The 18,889-nt window shown below is 45.5% G+C and overlaps 1 long non-coding RNA gene across 1 annotated transcript in view; it reads right to left on the reverse strand.

The window, feature by feature from the left end:
- The window catches only part of LOC117897323, a 71,926-nt gene that overhangs the window by 22,763 nt on the left and 30,274 nt on the right, over nucleotides 1–18,889 (reverse strand). The window contains exon 3 of the long non-coding RNA XR_004649085.1: nucleotides 8,238–8,277. This is a non-coding gene — a long non-coding RNA (uncharacterized LOC117897323). The remainder of the gene's footprint in view (nucleotides 1–8,237; nucleotides 8,278–18,889) is intronic.

Raw genomic sequence — 18,889 nt, forward strand, 5'->3', positions numbered from 1 at the left:
GGAGACGATGATGAACTAGATTCTGGGGATGATGCTGATGATAATGAAAATGATTTTCATTTGCACATTCCCCCATTCCATTTGGGGACCACCATTCCGGCCCATCCATCCTTCAGTTGGAATTCAGTGGGGCAGGTTATTCGTGTGCTTGCTTATTACCGTGAGAGTGGAGAGATAATCGCTTCATTTACATTTATTTTTAGAGGATTATTTTCTTTCTCATAAGAAAGAGTTTTCCTCATATTTCGACTGACTGGAGTCGTCTGCACTATTGATGGGTGAGTTACAAAACCATTTTTAATTACCGACTTAGCTTCAGCATTTTGAAACTTAAATATATGTAATATGTAAACACTTTTCGCAATGCTCCCACGGCCCACGGGGCGTATGCGCAATGTAGATGCGCCCGGCTGGAAATCGGTCACATTACCACCTGGCTACTTATTAGCGGCACTAAATCAAGCCAAGACAGAGCAGACCAGACCATCCAGTTTACGAGCTGGAGTCGAATTTTTCACATGCGTATAAATCAATCAGATTGGTCCCAGAACGCCAGCCGGAGACCGGCCCCCGACAAAGACCCCGACCCCGACCCCGACCCCACCCCTGCTTCGACTCTGACTTCGGCCCAGGCTGAAACATAAACTGCAACAGCAATGGACGAGCAGACGACAGCCATAAAGTTAACTTTTACGACTGCCGACGCATAATTACGCACTCTCGCACCTACACGGACACGGCTGCTCAGCCTCAGGGGCGGTTTTCGATACACACATACACATATGCATACCCACCCCTCGCATAGAGGTCGCCAGCAACTGCAAAATGGCAAACAACCCGTCTGATTTTCCTCCTTTTATCCCAGTTTTGATTGCGATATTCAGGACTCCTCCTGATGCGGACAGATGCAGGCGTGACGCGCCACCGGCCGCACATGTGACACATGTACAATACAGTGAACACTCCCGACAGCGAACTGTCTACATACGTTCATGGCTTATGGCTTCATTTTCATATTTCAACATCAAATTTGATGAGCTTTGGGCACTGATCGGCTGACAATATGGCGAATTCCACTCCATGATTTATATGCAGATTCCAGGGGTGGTTGCTGGGAGGGAGGGTGTCCTGCTAGACCCATAGTGAAGATGCAGAGATCGGAGATGGGCAAATTTACATGTGAGGTTGCCACGCAGCCCATTAATTTTGATGCCACTACGTTCACAGCCACCGAAGAGGCAGAGATCTCAGTGTAGGGTGCAGCGTGTGGGTGGCCTTCGGAATCATCAAATTGTCGAGCTCGTCTTGAACCCTGGATTCTGTAGCTCTGACTGCATAAATTGCGAAGAGATAGCCAGACTGGGGGCGGCAGAGGTCGTCTAATTTGGTCATTCAAATTGCAGCTCAGACAAGAGGCAATCATGATGGCTGCTGCCGCTGCTGCCGTTGCTCCGTGGAGCATAAATTGCACACTAATTGTGTCCATTGCTGTGCTCCGCTTTTGTTTGCCGGAGATGCCACAGCCACGGCCACCCACTCGACAGCCCAGCCCTGGCCATTAGTCGTTTTAATAAAACAAAATAAACTAAAACACAGTGGCTGGCTCTGTGCGCAAGTGTCAACCCCAGCCACAGTCCCAGCTCCAGCCTCAGCCCACTCTCTATCTCAGTTTCAGTCCCAGTCTTGGTCTCTGTCTCTGGCTCTGTCATCTTCCAATGTGGCACCACTCCTCCTCTTCGTTGTCGTTGTCGTTGTCGCTGTCGCCATCGTCCCGTGTTTAGTTTGGGTGTGAAATCTAATTTGAAAAGTTTGTGTAGTCATTTTGATGCCGGAGCGCACTCAGCAGCATATGCTACCCGCCGCTCGGGTTTTCTTTTCTAATTTTGTTTGCAAGTCATTGACGCAATATTGCCCAGCTCCCCTGCCTCCTGCGCCCTCCGACAGCCAGCCACTCCTGTCCACCGGCTGCGACTCGAGCATTTTATAGAAACCGCAGAGAGAGAGAGAGGCAAAGAACACATTTGCCAGGCATCGAACGTGAGCATTCTGAAATTTAAATTAGACTTCATATCAAATAGTTTCGGAGTGGGCAAAGGGGAAAGTGGTTGTTGAAATGGCAAACATTTCTACTATTAGAAGCAGAAGCCAACGACAACCAGAGACATTTCAGCAGCCTTTAAAACAGAGACTTGAAGATTGGTCAAAGATATTATTCTTGGATCTACGGATTTCCCACTGTGTCGCTCTCCTACTTATGATAATAGTAAGGAGAAAATGCTGTCAAGTCTCTTCTAGCTTCTAGTAGAAATCAGGATGTGCCATTGGCAAAACCTTTGTTCATGCAAGATGGCGGGGAGCAAAGTCAATCCGAGGTGAAACAAATTTAAAAACTAAATTAAACTTCAATTCGTGAGACATAATCCCTGATGGGCGATAAAGAAATATACGCGTAGGTCTTCGCCCGAGACTCCACAGAAAGGAACCGAATGGAACAGAATAATTGAGAAGACAAAAAAGAGAGAGAAAAGGGAAAACTCATTTGAGAACTACGCCCCAAAGACAGCGAGGACGCAGAGGTGGCAAGTGCAGACGCAGCAGCGATGCCAGGCAGCCAGCGCTCCCCCTGCTCGCTGGCAACTTTACAATTGTTGCAAGGGACTGTGGGTTGCGGGTTGTGGGTGTGGTTCGGGCTGCTCACGAGCGTGGAAACAATCAACTGAAAGCGTTGATGGTGACGGCGTTGTGGTCCAGACCAGGTACAACAGCTGGGTGGGGCAGGAGGTTGTGGTTGTGGTTGGGCGATGGCCAGGGTGGCAGTAGCATGCGTCTGCTGGCAACAATGGCAACAATGGCAACAATGGCGCAATGGCGTCTGTAATTCCGAGCAATTGTTTCCGTTTTCTGCGCGACGCCGCGACTGTCCATGGCATCGGATGCCACACAGGAGACTCATCACCAGGATTCGGCTCCATTTCCATCCGTTTAGCACCTTTGGCCACGTTGCCAACGATTTGCCATAGAGTCACGTAGCGCACTATCGGTCGATTTGGGGAACAAGAGATTTCTGTCAGATCCGCTGACTGAGGTGGTGGTGGGGGTGTGTTATGTCCATCCCTTAGGATGCTTTAGTGACTGCTCCACACGGCTCGTTGCTTCTGCAAATTGTCGCACATTCTTAAGGGAGATTCAGCAGGGAGACACACTCCAGGCCCAACTATCCCAAAACCTGGACATGAACCTGAAACTGAATCCGCCCTTGGCGCTCGTTATGTGGGCGGACGCATCTGCCTGTCTGTCCCTCTCTGTGCATGTCCTCTGGGAGTCGGTCGGAGCAGGGAGGCAGCATTTTGCATTGGAATTTGCTTTGCCAAATGCCGCCATTTAGGGTTGTGCCAATAAAAAAATGATATTTATGGATGTAACGGCCGTTTTGTGTGTACGCCTTCCCTCACCCTCACCCGCATCCACTCCGGCCACATCCCCTCACACCCACGCGCCCGACAAGCCCGCCAGCCCCACAAGCCACACACAAACGATGGCCGAGCACAGTGGGCGAAATCAATGCATTCGTGGGCAGAAAGACAACGCATCGAGATCGCTCGCTGTTATAATTATTAGACATATACAAGGTGCATTATTGTATAATAAATCAATGGGATAGGTAAAAAGCTTTTAATTCGAACTCAAAATATAATTTCCATTTGATCTGAATGTTAAAGCTAATTCGAGCTGCGAATATCTGAGGAACTTTTTGTTACATTTAATATTTCGAATCTAAATTTCGTATTCTGCAGCAGAAATTCCAATTCGAAGCAGCTGTAGTCCGTTGGCTTGCCACTGTGCTGCCGGGGGTTGCCTTTGCACACAAATGAAATCTCACAGACATAACGAGCTCATGACTCGCTGCTGGCAAGGGTTGGGCACGGCACGGAACGGCTCAACATTGCACGGCCCAGGACTCGGGACTCGCACACAGAGACACATAGGCAAATGCGAGTATATGGAGTGGCTGAGACTGCGGAGGCACATACACATAGAAAAATATGGCACGTACTCCCCGAAAGCCATAAGTTTACGTTTTATATCGGGCAAACTGGGCGATATTATAAATTTTGAATTTTATCTCAGGCATTAGATTGCCAGAGAGCTGCCTGGTTGGCTGCCCCCGACTCGTGTGGCACTCTGGCTGGGTGCTCGCTCGGTTCTCTGCTCGGGCGGCGCCTCGAGCCGCCCCTTTCTTGTTTCGGATTAAATGAAAGGACGTGCTCCTGAGCGTAAGTAGGGGCTGCGTCAGACGTCGGGAACGAAGGAAGGAAGGAAGGAAGGAAGGAAGGAGTGCTTGGGGCAGGGTAATGGATGGCAACAAAGGGTGATTATCGCGATTGGCGAAATAGTTGTGGCACCAGGAGCAGAGCAGGGAAGACAGGGCTGATGGGTGGTGGCAGTGGCAGTGGCAAGGGGAATGCTAATGCCAGGTATCTGGGAACTTTGTGCGTAGTCGTAACTTATTAAACTTACTGTTCTCCCCACAATCTCTCTCCCTCTTTATTTCCAGCACACAGAGCAGACACCAACTGCCAAGAGTGAAGGTGGACAACGATGGACTAAGAGCACGTCTTATGTGACAAGTGTTGGCTAAACGTCTGAGGTTGTGGCAATCATTTTCGATTCTCCTCCCCATGCTCGCTGCCTTCCCCTTGCCACAGGAACAACTGAACACTCTGAAGGGACACAACACACCAACCACCGGGTGCAGTGACAGGCAAAGGAGCAGAGGACGACCGGAAGTCCCCTGGCCGTGGGCTGAGCAAAAACGCTTGTAAAACGAGCACACGAGAGCACACGAGCCCCGAGGCGTTACGAAGGCTGGAAAGGAAACGACAATTACGAGGACATGCCGGCTTGTGGGTCCTGCCGTCTAGTCAGTCGCTGCCTTGCAATCGTCGGGTCAACACGCGGAAATCGCTCTCGTTCGCTCGAGTCTAGAACTGATAACTTGGAACTGTGAGCTGGCAGCTGATAGCTGGGAACTGGAACCACATCTGCAGATTCTTCTCGCCTGCATTCGTAACTCTTGTTTCAGCATTTATGTAGGATGAATCTGTGCGACTTCGTATACGTATACTGAATGTATCCTGAGTGTATCCTATCCGGTATACCTTCAGTATACGTAACACGAGGAAACACCAGCAACGCGGGACGTGACAAAATTAGTTTTATTAAATATTTAAGCACTGTGAATTATTCTTGCACTTTGTAACACTTTTCCTTTACACTTTTCACCATTTATTTGACTTTATTGAAACTATTAAATAACACTTGAAAAACAAATCCTTATAAGCGTGTTTTTAATCATTTGAATCGGGTGGTTTTGGGACTTCTTTTTGCATTGCACTGAATGGCTAGAGGGAGGTCGGTCTTGGAAAGCTTTCCATCACTCAACCTGTTGCTGTCGAGGACCAGATGGGTGAACAGCTGACTTGAACTTGCCTCAGCAATTATGCAACAATGTTGTTCAACGAGGAGTCAACTGTTTGGGACGAAACCGATGATTTATGAGGGGTTTAGTTTTGAAACTAACTCTTAAAATAATAAATTTGTGTTTGTCTCACATTTTTTTGCAAACATGTCGTTCAGTTTATTTATGCAATGAAATTATGAACTAATTAAAGTAATTAAAAGGCGATTAGCGACAATAATTTAATAAATTTACGTGACTTTAATGACAACAAAAATGGAATGCCTGTAAATTAAATTCTATGTGCGTATTTGTACCATTAAACATCTGTTGATGGCCGCATTATAGCCGCATATCTCAACAAAATAAATTATTTTGGCTTAAATGCAACAAATTGTCAAAGGAATTTCGAGTTCATCTGGATGCTCGTAAAGAATCATGACATAAACAGAAATGCAAATATATGTATGTATATGCATATTTATAACAAAAGAAAACATGTTTGTCTAGTTTTGTATAAATATTCGTTTCTCCCCGTCTGTCTCCTTTTCTGTACTTCTTTCAACATCCAAAATTACACTATTTAAATGCTGCTTTAAGGATAATCTGTGCTTATTCCTCTTCCTTAGCCGTCGTTCTATGTCATACATAATTGTTTAAATAAATCACTTACTTATCTTGTGACATTTACCAAATTCTACTGCGACAACGATGACGGCCGATAGCTTAAGCTGGAGAGCGCCACCTATTGCTCAAAAGCGGCAGCCTGCTTTTCGATTATTTGGCGCGCGCAATCATATTCGAACAGCGAAGAAGGGCGGGAAGCAATGAAGTTCTTATAAGAAAGAGAGTTGAATAACTGGCGAATATTCGCTATTTATTTATAGATAATTTCCAGCGGAATGAACAACAAAGTAATGGTAAATGATTGCCCAGAATTAGATCGAATAATCACAATCAAATACACACAAAAATATGTCTGTCTACTTGTCTGTAAATATGTATCTGCAATGTATTCTCTCCTCTCCACTCCTCGTCTTGGTCGTTCAAGCCATTGAACCTCAGCTGGTTGGCAACGGGAAGGCAGCGCTGGAAGGCGAACGTGGAGCATACAAAGTATTTCAGTCTCATATTCAGATGCCCGTCATGGCAAAGGCAAAGGCAGCGGGAGAGGTGGGGCAGGGGCAGGGGAACGACAGACAACCGCAGAGATAACGAAACCAAAACGAAACTCGCTCGACAACAACAAGTAAATGAATTTATGAGCATGCCCAGCCATGATGGCCGCACCGAAGGAGAGCGCAAAACGGAGACGGAGAGCATTTAATTCGGCCATATTTGATTTTGGAAATGCTGTCATTGCTGTGCTGTGGTTCCTGTTCTTCGTGTATGCTGCCCTGCCCTGCCCTGCTCTCTGCTCTGCTCTTCTCTGTTCGTTTTTCGGGGTGGTTTTTGCTCGCCCGCAGTGCGGCTGCTCCGCTCATCTCTCTGGGCGTTTGCCGGACCGGCATTCTCTCCTTCTACTTCTACTTCTGCTTCTACTTCTCCGTGCGTATCTGTATCCATTGTTGATTCCGCCGGCCTTTTGCTACTATAGAGTCTAGAGTCTATCCCATCTTCCCTGTCTGTTCATCCATAGTCTCATTCCATTGTGTCAAGGCTTTAACCTTTGCTGTAATTTCTTGACTCATAGCTTGCAGAGAAAAGTGGGGATGGAGGAACTAATGCCTTCCTTCCGATGTTTCCACAATCAAGGCAGGTTAATCTCTTGTTAATTTTACGATTTCGCTATTGGGGAACTGTGTGCTAAACACGTCTTTAAAAACAAATAAATCAGCTTCATGTCGTCTGCCGCCCCTTCATCATTCTACTCGAACTCGAGTATTGTCAGACTCACCTTTCAATACATTATCAGAGTATCGATATACGATTCCTTTGTATATATTAATATGCAACGAGAGGCTTATTGGCCTAAATGGCCATCGATTAACAATAAAATTGCCGATTTACGACTGCGCCTATAAAATCTTGATTCGCTGGAGCTGGAGCTGGAGCTGAAGTCGAATCGGTCGCACGTAAACGCTGAGTAGCAGCAAAGTGGGTTGCTGATTGGATAGGGGGTTAGTCTGGGGCTGGCTTTTTCGTGGACCCACTATATTATCTATAAATATCGCTGGTGGAATTTATGGGAGAGTCAAAACATGTCAAAAACTGATTTACGACTTGTGTATGACTTGAAATCGCTAACGAGGCAAAAGAGAATATTCTCTCCCAATATTGCAAAACATTTCAGGCTGGTGAAGAACGAAACAATCAAGGAACTGAGAAACTCTTGTGCTGAAATTATTAACTATCCACTTGTTATAACACTACTTGTTATAATTAATTAAATTGTGCATTTTTTAAGCTGTCCGTTGATCCGTCACTTAGTCAGTTTGTTGGGGAAACAAGAATGCATATTAACAATTAATAAATTAAAAAAAAGCCTGCTACATCTACATCTACGGCTGATATTTAGAAGCATACACGTTCTGTGGTAGTTCCCTTCCTACTATTTCGTTTCGTGATCGGGCAATCCATTGCAGAAATATAATGCTGATCATTCCGATAATATTTAAGGGACATTGGTTTGGGTCTTTATGACGCTACTCAAATCTAGAGGAGGAACCATAAAAGTTTGACTGGTTCCCAGTCGAGCGGATGCACGCGAATGTGGGACTATGAGTGCAGATAATAAAATGATTACTTATCGACTGATGGATCAATTGCTATCACTTACGAGAGAGTCCAGAGTCCCGTCTGCGTCCCACGTCGAAGAGCTGCAAGGAAACGAAAAGAGAGCGAGTGGCATTAAAAATCTTAGCAAGGCAGTAAACTTCTCTGAATTGTCAATTATTACTCGTACTCTCTCGTGCATTTGCAGTTGTTCTCTGCCTGATTTGTGCGTCTCGACTTCGGACACTGATAAGGCGCAATGAACTCTGCGAGACTATCACGAGGGACAGGGGACAGACCGCTCGGGCCAGTGCAATTGGTAGGGAGAAGGAGGCATTGGCATTGGCATCAATTTCAATAACGCGAGGGACAAGATTTTTAGGCGAGTGCCAGTCAGAATCATGACAGACAAGTCTGATGCCTGGGGGCGGGAGACTCCGTAATTTATGCATTCTTTGTTCTGTCTGTCGTGGCACTCACTCATGATATTTACTTTTAAAAAAACAACAGAAATATATTGTATAAACAATCCAAAACGTGCACTTGGCATGGCAGACAACGGCAGGCACTGAGACTTGGGATGGGATTGGGTCTGCGACAGGGTCTGGGACAGCGATTGCCACTGACCACAGCGTGGCATTTTGAATATGTAAATGCACATTGGGGGACAGCGGCCATAAGACATCGGAGAGGGCAATAAATTGAAGCCAAGTGACAGGCGTCATTCCGAAATTCTCTCAGACACGATACGGACTCGACTCTGGTCCTGTCCTGAGTCCGGCTGTGTGTGTGGGTAGGATGTGTCATTGGCTGCCATTCGCATTCTTGGGGCCCGTATACCCGTCACATATGCCGGCATATGTGTGTTTCAATCTAAGAATAAACAAAGGCACACGTCACGGTGTTTGTTGCAACAAAACCAGGGAGTACCGCGGTTGGGCCTTTTTTTGCGACCTCGAAATCATAATTCAACATTTTATGGCTGCTTAAGTGCCATTAAGTCAACTCTTTTCCTCAACAGGCCTCGCCCGCGGCGTTTTCCGAGGACGAGCCACTTTCGTTTTTCCTTGAACATTTTCTGCCGGCAATTAAATATTTTGTAATTGCAACTCTTTGACGTAGCAGAACGGAACCAAACGGAACGGAGCGGAATCCGACCATCCCAAGCGATTTGGAATTTTTAGATTTTCACTCTATTTGCGGTGCTGCGTCCACACACCACACACCACACACACATACATACATCACGAGCATCCATTAAAACTGCTTTATGATCTCTAAAAACGAAAGCGAGAGTTTCGCAGGGCAGGGAGGAAAACATGTGTCAGAGTTTCCTTGCTGCTCTTCATTTTCATTTTGCTTTCCTTCACGAATACGCAGCGGAAGGATTATAGTTTTTATGGGGCACTTTTCTGGCTGTTTGCTGAATTTTGCAACAAATTGTTTTACGACCCCCACAGCAGAGGGACCTAAAATTAGAGCAGAGCGATGGCCAAAGCCAAAACTCTTGAACATATTATTGAATGCTGGAATACTGGAAAGGAGGGAAAGGTTTTCTATAGATTGATATACCAACAGTTTCAATCTATCCGTGGACAGCCTTCAGGGGTTACCAGGAGTCCACCATCTGACAGAGTGTCAGTTGAGTTTTGTATTAGTCCAAAATCAATATTTTAAAACTATTTCTGGCTCTCATTATGAATACTCATTTGCCAAGAGATTTGAATGCTAATTCTGCGATTTCTGTTCGCTATTGTTTCTGAAAAGTGTGAAACAATGCGAAAGACATGGCCAAGAAGACAAAAGAAATGGCCAAACATCACATCGAATCAATGCAGAATCAACCAGACGCTCTTAGTTTCACCTGTGTCCAGCATTTGATAAGAGAGCAGTGATAAGCCACGCCTCTCCGCTGAATGGTTATCCCCCATCCCTTTCTGGATACCCCTGTGATGGCGAACGACTGCCATTTACGTATACATATGAATGTGCGGTTCGAAAGCGGCTAAAGTAAACATTTAATTGCGCCATTAATTGCGCGGTAAGTGTGCCAGATGCACATGCCAGCCCTGGGGAGGGATCCACAGAGCCAGGCAGAGTGAGTGAGTTGCTCGGGGAGGGGCGCACTGCCTAGTGGCCAGAGAAAACAAACAAATTCCTCCAGTTAAGTGCCCAGCGGTGCACTCGACAACCACCAGAAGAGTCTCACCCCACTCCGAGATGCTCTGCCCCAGGAGTTCCAGTCCCCAGGCCCCAGCCCGCTGACTTTACGAGCATTTGAGTCTTCCATTAAGGCGCTCCGGGCTCGCTCTCTTTCCCGACTCCCCGCTTTCTCCACTCCTGATCTTCCTTTCGCTCCTCGCTCTCTCCGACTCTGTCTTGCTGAGGCTGAGGCTGTCTCTGTCTCTAGCTCTGGTTCCACCTTGCTGCCGAATGGAGTCGCTCGGCAACTTCTGGCGCATTAACTTTGTGTGTTTAATGCGGAGAATTATTGTCGATACAATCGACTTTTTACGACGCTTAAGTTGACAGTTTGCTGCGGATGTTCCTGCATTACTGTTTGCTACATCGAGATGGAGATGCTCGATCTGGTCGATGCTCCTAACAGTCCAAGCCCATTCCAATTTATTTCATTATTTTTTACAACAATAAATAAATTCAATAAATGATCTGTTCTGATCTGGGAAGTCAAGGAAAATACAAGGCAAAGGCACCAAAAGGGGATTACATATTTTAATGCATCGTTTTGTTGTCCATTTTATTTAGGAATTGGCAAGAACAGAATCAATAAGGGATATTGATTGTAGGATTTTACTGAGTGATTGAGTTCTTGCGCAAGATAAAACATTGTAGATGGCAGCACGGAAACTGAGTTTATGTTGCAAGCAAGTCATTTTCAGTAATTATGAAAGGTTTTTCATGTTGTTGCTGCCATATTTCCTGGTCAGAATTTTTTGTCTTTGAAACCGAATTGAAGACTTCAACGATCGGCTGGAAAGATGGCGAACAAAGGCCCTTGGGTTCTTCTTTTTGGAGATACTTCCCAAGTTGTTTCAGGTCTAATAAATTGTGTCATAAATAGTGTCAAAACAGTCGCCATAGCAACGTGAATAAAGGCAGTGAGAAGCAAATTAAAGAGTGATATTTAAATGATTATGCATTTAGCTAATTATAAAATATATACCCTTATGGTGGCTCGTGGTTAATGGGCTTTCATTAAATTAATAAATTATCAGGCAGGTGCAAAGCCTTAAACATAAACATTCGAATGTCTGTAGTGGAGCATTTCCGATTAAAATGAAATCGATTTGCCAAAAATTAAATGGGGGAAAGAGCAGGGAGCTCCGGAGCGCCGCTTGTCGCCGTTAACTTAATCGAATGGAAAACCAAACAAAAGCCGCAATTAACATTAAGCCCTTTAAAAGGGCAGGCAGCTCGCCAGGCTGGAGTCCGGTTCGGTAGCGCCTTGGAGTGTAGTTCCTCCATGGCCAGCCCTGCGCCTGCGTTACTCCGCCCGAAAACCTGCGCGGCACGACCCATGGGAATTTACTCCACATCAGTTTGTGTGCGAGTGTGTGAGTGTGAGTGCTCCTGTTTGCCAATTTGAAATTCTGTGGCATAAGCACACGCACTCCCCTGCCCTACCACCCGCCTTCCTTCCACCGGCCCATCCAGCGGCGGAGTACGGGAAGAGCCACATTAAATTTTAGAAAACACAAAATGCCGCTTTTCGTGTTGCTTGGCAAACAATTTCCCATAAATTGACGTTGAAATACAACCAACAATATGTACAAATGCACCAAGGGGGACTGAAGCAGGGACTGGGACTTGTGGGAGTGGCAGGAGGGGCATGTGTGGGGGAGCATGCCAAAAGTTGTGCCTGGGTTTGGGCGTTTCTCCATTTTTTTGGCAAGCACGAAAATGTATTCCAGACACGCATCGGGCCATTTTGCAAACGTGCCACTGAATGAGGCTCAGCCTGCCCTTGTCATCCGAGCAAACACACAACCGCAACGACATCCGCCCCCGCACTCAGGAGGACCCTGGACCGTGGACCATGGACCCTTTGCAGAACTTTCCGGCTGACATTGCTTTTATTTTCCCTCCCCATCACCGGCAAATCACGAACGGAAAGAAGGACAAACTTTCTTTTGCTGCGCAAATAAGTAAAGTTTGAATTTGGCAGACAAAAATTACTTCTAGGGAGCTGTCGAGATGGGGAGCAGCGGAGTCAATGCCTCTCCTGAGACCACAGCATAGTTTTCCATATTTGTTCCTTCTTTTTACATTTTATAATCGCGCCCGTTGCTGAATATATGAAATAAATAAATAATAAAATTCACTGAATGCTCGGGAGCGGCAAATAGGGATGCCCAGCGCCATTTGCTGTTGCCTCTGCCGTTGCCTCTGCCTCCTGCCCCGCTGCCAACGAGCACGGGAAAAGTTTTTCCTGTTATTGAAGTTGTTGTTGCTGCTGCTCCTGTCGGTCCAAAGATACTTTGCGTTTGTAACTTATGGATACGACAGCAGAAGGAGCAGCAGCAGCAGCAGCAAGGTGAGCAAATTGCCAGGCACGGAGCGAGGACGAGGACGAGGATGAGGACCTGGACGGGGGCGTTGCCCACCTTGGGAAGCTGGCGTGTAATTTGTATCTAATCTTGCCTCATGTTTATATAAAAGCAACGACAGCCCGGGCTGGCACTGGGGTAACTATGGTGGCCCACACAATTTCTGCAATATGGCGATGGCACTGGCACTGGCGTTGGCTTTGGCTCTGGGTGGAGGGTGTGGTTGCCTGGTTGTCCTTCGTCCTTGTCCAAGTTGGAGTCGAGTCTGACTCGGAGTCTAAGTGGAACTACATACATATATTCATGGGTGCTGGGGGAGGGTGGGGCGGAGAGTGCTTGCCGGCGGGTGGGTTTTTGGAATTTTAATAAAATTGCAACATTTCCAACTAAAGATAGATACTTTTCGTGTAATTTACGATGATGGCAGAACAGCAATGATGTCGAACGATAGCAAAACGACGAAACTATTCGTCTGACGAGGAAGGAGGAGCACGAGGAGCAGCACTTGGGTGCACTATCTCAGGGAATCCATTTCACACAGTAATCAGCTGGGGCCAGGGCGAGAAATCAGTGACGAAATCAGCTTTAAGAATCCAATTTGATGGAAAAGTTTTTATAGTTTTACTGCTATCCATTATCGTGGTGGATTGAGCGACCGTAGAATTTGATTTGCAAAATATTTAAATATGTTCGATAATAATAGTAAATGTTAATTATGTTTACACATCTCTCGGATGGATTTATATTGATTCCTGCTTATAATTAATCTCTAGAATATCCAGCAAAAGTCGGAAACGAGTATCTGAAATAACTGAGAAAGTTTAATCGAGAGTTCATCGCTTTCCTCCGGTGCGAGGAGGATTTATTACATTTAATCATCCAACTTATGTCGCAGGGCACTCAAATTGACTCGACTTGACTCTAGTTAACTAAAGTCATGTCCATGTGCCAGTCTTTGGCTTACTTATTGATGAGCGCCACGGCACGTTGACATGAAACTCCCCAAAAACGTGAAGGTGGCAGAGGGTTAGAGTGTGGATGGGGGAGAGGCAACGACAGAGCACCAAAGTGCCTCCTTAATTTTACCCAATTGATCAATTTACCGCCACTGGCTGGGAGGATGCCCATATGCAGATGGATGTGCCGTTGATTGGGCCACAAACTCGAGCCGAAACCCTTGATAATAATGGCAATCATCATGCAAGCGGGAGCCAGCAGGATGGGCCTAATGTAATTGCAGAGGAGGAAGGGTCGGCCAGCCGCCCGGCCCAGTAATTGCCCGTGGGTGGGTTCATTTGAGCCAAATTGGAAGCCCATTCATCCGACAGGGTCGCTGTTGCTGTCGCTCTCCCCGTACTTTTAATTACGCGGAATGGATTCTCAATCGAATTAAGTTTGCCACCCAGTCCCTGCAGGACGCCAATTTGCTCAACGGCCATCGCTACCTACGGATCAAGGGAGGGGAAGAGAGAGAGAGTTTTCCGTGAAGGATTTACCTGCCGTGTGCATCAGGTGACGCGAACGGGTTGCGACCTGTGGCTTGCTGACCCCCCGCGACTCTTTCAGCAGATTGCGATGCGTAAAATTTGTTGTAGCAAAACATACAACATTTGCACGGTGCTGCCGGTGCTGCACCAAGCGCAAAAAAAAAGGGAGAAAAGGCGCATATTCTTGAATTATTTTTTATGATATGCCGCATAAATGGATTTAAAAATGCTGCCAAACAGGCAGCTGAGGCCCATTGTCTGCGTCTCCCAGTCTCGATCCCTTCTGCGCGGTTTATTTGCCATTTCAATGGAACTGTCTCCGACTCCGTTTCAGTCTGCGTCGCCGTCGTCAGGTTGCAGGCGACGCGTCCGCACAAAGGGTTGCAGGGACTGTGGCTGAGACTGACAATTGTTGCAATTCCCTGGCGCAGAACGGTGAAGGAAGAGGTAAGAGGAAGCCGTAAATCAAAATTCGTGCAACGCAAAAGTGAAAGTTGGCAGCCAAAAGCAAGCGGATGCCATTCGGCAGCCACCCTTCCACCAGCGCTGCCATGTTGAATGTGGCATGGAACCGCCACCCCACTCACCTGGTGGCACCACAAGGGCGGAGGGATATGGTCGCGTCTGGGGTGGCTTTCTTTTGGCATGTAAATGTTTCGCTTAATCCTTGTAATGACAACATTTGCTGTTGCTCCCATGGAAATCGCGCGGCGCCTTCTTGCCCTTTCGTTCCTTCTTCCACCATCGGATAAACCGCAACAAAAGGATGCCGCCACAGCCCCTGCGATGACGCCCATCTTGCTCCTTAGCTATTTATGAAATGCGCTTTACTTTCATTCCACTTAATCGCAGGATGCCATTTGCTTTCAAATGCCTTCAATTGAAAGTGCTCGCCCTTTTACGTTCTAGGGCGTGTCCTTGCTCCCGGGGTAAACACTGAGATGGAATGGCAGCTGGATAAAAAAACCCAAACTCTAACGAAACATCATCCAACACAAAACTACGTTGGAGTTTACCCTTGGCCATTCATACGGAAATAACAACTACGCCGAAGTGCAGCAGCCATTAAGGTTGTGAAAGGATTAAATGGGAAATACTTCCATTCGTTCTCCACTGAAGAATTTGCTTGTAAAGATTTACCAAAAATTAATAATTATTCACTCTAAACGCATTTACATTTTAAGTTTATTTTGACACTCGCAACTTGTGCTTTGATCGTTTTCAGTCTACCTTTTCCCTTAAACGAGCATAACCTGCTTGACATACAAAATATCTTTGAAATGTCGAGCCCAAGAGATCGGGTATCCTCCATTTTCCTCGCTGGCATTGGGTCTGGGAAGGGGGCAAGTTCCTTGATTGATTTACCGACTGTTCGGAGTGGCTGAGCGATAACCGAAATGCATTCGATGCGACTTCCCATGCCCAATGCCCGAAGTGCCAAGAGAAATATTAAAATTCAATGCACTGGACGAGAGACGAAAAAACTTAACCGCTTCATAAATTTCCCAATGCAACTCCCCAGAGATGGGGGCAGGGGCACGGCGCAGATATGTTAGCGCTAACGGCACATGTGTTAAATTCAGGATCGTAAAAATTGTGCCGCAGATACGATTGAGACGATTGAGACGGTGATGGCAATGGATGGGGAGTTGGGTTTTCGGATGGTATAAACATTTACCAGATTCCAAATGGGGAATATAACAAAAGCAAAAGACAAAACCCCAAACAAAGTAAATTATTTATTTATTTTACATTTTTGTTCAAGATAAGACACGAGTTGTGGCCAGGGGCAGGGGCGTCGGTCGTTGGGTGTAGCTGTCAGTGTCAGCCTGGAATTCAGTAAAATACGGCCTGGAAATATGAAAATGGGAGACTGAGACACCAGAAAAGAGACCTGACCAGCAACAACAACAATGTGCCACAAATAAATGTATTTGAAAATATTGAAAAACAAGTTTTCCATCGAATTTGTGGCCATGTCTAAGTCTATGTCTATGTGGTATCTGTGTCTGGGAATGGGGATGGGGATGAGCATACCACTTGAGTCTCAAGTGTCAAGGGAGTCGGCCTGTTTTGGCATCCATATTGCAATTAGATCAGAGACATCGCTCATGCTGAAGTGGTTGCCTTGGGTAGGGAAAGGACGGACACACAGCGATTTTGAAACGAAATGAAATGAAAAATGGTGCTATGCGAGTGGCATGTTTATGCCTATTCCGATGCCGGGAATATCAACGAGTCGAGTGTTCTTGTAAGGAGTTCGGGAAGCAGGAGGAGGAGTTGGAGCTGGAGCATGAGTCGAGCCCGATAAATGCAGCAAGTTTGCGTCTTGAATTTCAATGGCGGCCACATCTCTGCAATGGGTGTCCAGGGGAAAGAGTGCCAAAGAGTGGGGGCAGCGAGTCCCACATCAGATCGGATCGGTTCGACTTTGACTCTCAGATGTACTTATAACGAGAGTCAAGTGCGAGGCCGAGCCGGAGGCCGGAGGAGGCCCCAACCCAACGCAACCCATCGCATTGCCTCGCATCGCATTGCGTCGCCCATTTTAATGCGTTTCTTCGACAGGCCATGAAAATATGCCTCGAGATTTTTAAAATGTTTTAATTGAGGCCCCGCAGCAGACAAAATGTCTGTTTCCATTCTTGAGATGCAAAAGTGGCCCCAGACAATTAAAATTCTGAACGCATTCAATTACTTGGAAATCTTTTCGTTATCTGCCTCTGGCTCTGCGCTGCTCTCCTCCCTCATAAATCTCATATAGCAAGTTTGTAAATGGCGACGGCAAATCGAATCTCTTCAGATACAAATAAATACATATTCGGGTCTCCCAAAGATTCATTTCATATTCAAATAGTTTCCGCAAGGAAGCGAAATAAGTATCCATGTTTTATTACATTTTAATCTGTGGGAAAAACATTTACGATGTTTTCTTTCTACTCGAGTTTGTCAGATTTGTTGACTGACACAAATAAAACATTGCTCAGAAGCTCCAACAGAATCCCTTTGGCCAATAGAAAAGTCGTTAAACTCAAAACTCTAAACAACTCAAAAGTTTTCCTTTGTCATCAGTCTGGTTATTGGGCTTTAAGTAGACAATTCCCAAATTCTGTCCATGACCAGAGAGTGACTATGTACAGAATTCTCTTTGGAATCGGATTAAAGTTTGAGTATTCACTTAAGCTTAGGTTCATCAAGAATTGTGTTGATAAAACATAGATTTTGTTCATTCTAAACTGGAAGTTTTTCCTCCAAGATTGTTTTAATAAAAAGAACACCAAAAACTAGAATATTTTCCACATAATGATGTGTACAACAATCTATACACATAGCTACTTAAGTCAATATTTTGCAGCCCAAAATATTTTGTAAAGACTTTATAATGATTATTTACAAATTGATATTGGTGGTTTTAATATGGGCTTCGTTGCACTCGAAATAAATATGACGCAGGTTCCGCGAGTTTATTTCGCATTTCCAATGCCATTACCCAAAAATAAAAAAATAAATTGATAATTTTAGCGACACCATTTTACTGGTTAAAGTACAAGTTATAGCCGCTAATTGAGCATTTTTCAGATTTTGACAGAGGCAGCTTCGTGAGGGTGTATGGAATTGAATTGGCCAATTTGCACAGCTTCAGCATGAAATTATAAGTATAAATATTCAATATACGATCTGAGTCAAGCAGCTTTTATGTACGTAAGTACAATACATATGTGAATGTTCGAAGATAACGACGAATGGCGAATGCAAAGTTGTCCTTTAGCAGAGTGCTCTGCGAACAGGTTCGCGATAAGTCGGGGCGGGGTCATTAAGCGGCACTTGGCGGAACCCAAGGCCCCCCTCGTCCGCCCCATTGAATCATCGTAAAGTGTGAAGTTTATATCGAAATTTGAAATTAATATGCCGTTCGATGGATCGATTAAAATGTATAAAATATAAATACACACTGTGTGAAGTCTTTGCCAGGGTTTGTACATACTTACATACATACATATGTACATATGTATGTATCGGGAACAGGGCGTGGCAGCTTGAGTGCTGTAAAAGTAAGAAATGGCTTCAATTGATTTAAAGTTTGCTGTCTTCTCAAGGCAGTTCCTATGCAAATTGGCTGGGCGTCCGCTCGTTTCCCGTTTTATTGCGAATATTAAATGAAATTAATGAAATTTTCTGCGCCATAATCCTTTGCAAAACGCATAAATTTTCTCATTAAGTGTGCGCAAATATTGTATGTATTCCCCGCAAGGTACATACATAAACACATATAGATATAGAAGAGCGCCTGCTCGCCCTTTATATATTTATATTGATTTTTATCTCGCCGGCATGCCATCGAGGGATGTTGATGTTGCCTGCCGAGGCCCAGCCATGTATCCCCCGTCCATGTACATGGCCAAGGCCTGCCCTGCGGCTCGTTACATGTGCAGAATAAGCTCCGTTCCCCTTTACATAAGAACAACAAGCTTTACTTTCGGCTTGCTTTTTCGAAATTGAGCAAAATGTTGTCTGCAAAGCAACGATTTCGTTTGTTCCTTGTTTTTTTCATTTCATATTTTTGCTACATCAAATTTACATCTAGTCTACATTTCACAGTGGCGACACCTGACGACGCAGTGGACTCAAGCTATGACAGTTCTTACGCTTGGTTTTCTTTT

Source organism: Drosophila subobscura, chromosome O (assembly GCF_008121235.1).
Source record: "Drosophila subobscura isolate 14011-0131.10 chromosome O, UCBerk_Dsub_1.0, whole genome shotgun sequence".
In the NCBI taxonomy this organism is placed as follows: Eukaryota; Metazoa; Arthropoda; class Insecta; order Diptera; family Drosophilidae; genus Drosophila; species Drosophila subobscura.